This window comes from Poecilia latipinna, unplaced genomic scaffold (genome assembly GCF_001443285.1).
Source record: "Poecilia latipinna isolate Pla-1442-1.1 unplaced genomic scaffold, P_latipinna-1.0 Scaffold1143, whole genome shotgun sequence".
Lineage (NCBI taxonomy): Eukaryota > Metazoa > Chordata > Actinopteri > Cyprinodontiformes > Poeciliidae > Poecilia > Poecilia latipinna.
This window is the reverse complement of record NW_015113759.1, coordinates 5,686-6,877: the sequence shown is the minus strand read 5'-3', so window position 1 is coordinate 6,877 and position 1,192 is coordinate 5,686. Positions and strand designations below refer to the sequence as shown.

The window sequence follows — 1,192 nt, the reverse complement described above, 5'->3', positions numbered from 1 at the left end:
TTGCTTTAAATTGATCTGGTTTGGAGTAGATACATGTGGAAATGTTAAAATGTTATAAATGTAAAGAAAACAGTGGAAATATTCGTGTTAGCGGATGGCCTTTGTGCGTCAGAATTACTGACGAACCAGAAATACGTGAATGCAAAGGTTCCAGTTGGAACTTTTGTATGTAAAAAAAAAAGTGTTTAGTTGTGTTACAAAGTTTAATGCATAATTAATTACCTGAAGTTAAAGTCTGGTCTGCAGCTTTTACATGGTTGAGCCTTGACATCATTGAGATGAAGGCGTTAGTTAGCTTGTAGCATCATTCTGATGGATAAACTGTTTATGGCAGAGTTAGTTTTGATTGGTTGAGTCGAGGTGAAGCTTTCAAACATAAGACCAGGAGCAGACGTCCTCCAGCTTGAACCAGCAGCACCGATGGAACCAAACTCTGAGTTTCTGAGTAATTTTGCTCTCCTTGATTCTGCCTGTGGACGTTGTGTTTGTTTTCCAGGTTTTCTCCTTCCTGGACCCTCCAGGTCTAGAAGCTGAGCAGCAGGAGCCGCTGACCCCGGCTGACCGGAGGCCTGAACCCGCCACACCGCTGGGCTCCTAATCCTGTTACGGAGGAAAGAGACAATTACTCTGCTGCTCCACGGTTCAGCGCTCAGATCCGCTAACAGCAGAGCAAAAAAACCAAAAAAAACCTTTACCTCCACCAGGGAACGGACAAACATCACCTGAGACCTTCCAGGCTCCACAAACACCCGAAAAGTCATGCAGACCTCGACGTGTGGACACAAATCTCCCTGGAGACGGCCGGGTGGAGCCTGGAGACACAAACGCTGATAATCACCACTTGTCCTGCGTGAGTTTGTCTTCCTAAGCCTCCTGGTTCTCCGTGATCCCCGGCTCACCTCCTCTGTGGGCGTTTGGCGCGTTGAGCCGCCGCAGCCAGGCGTGCAAGGCGTCGCCGCCACACTTGTTCGTGTCTTTCAGGGCAGCGGCTGAGTGTGTTTGTGTTGAGCAGCAGTGGAGCGCAGTCAGGCGTGGGTTTGCCTCTTTATTCCAGGATGTCTGCTGATGCCTCTCCTCCTGCTTTTATGTGCCAGACTCATGTTCTTGTTATTTCTGGGAAGCTTTGATCAGTTGCATTCAGCTTTAATCACTTTTCTCTTCACGGTGTCAGAGCAGATCCTCCAGTCGGGTC

The 1,192-nt window shown here is 48.3% G+C and overlaps 1 long non-coding RNA gene across 1 annotated transcript; it reads right to left on the bottom strand.

The window, feature by feature from the left end:
* Nucleotides 1-454: 454 nt before the first annotated feature.
* Nucleotides 455-856, bottom strand: LOC106959991 (uncharacterized). The gene is made up of 2 exons (XR_001427478.1): nt 696-856; nt 455-600 (listed from the first exon to the last, which is right to left on the bottom strand). It is a non-coding gene; the product is annotated as an uncharacterized LOC106959991 (long non-coding RNA).
* Between the last annotated feature and the right edge of the window lie 336 nt (nt 857-1,192).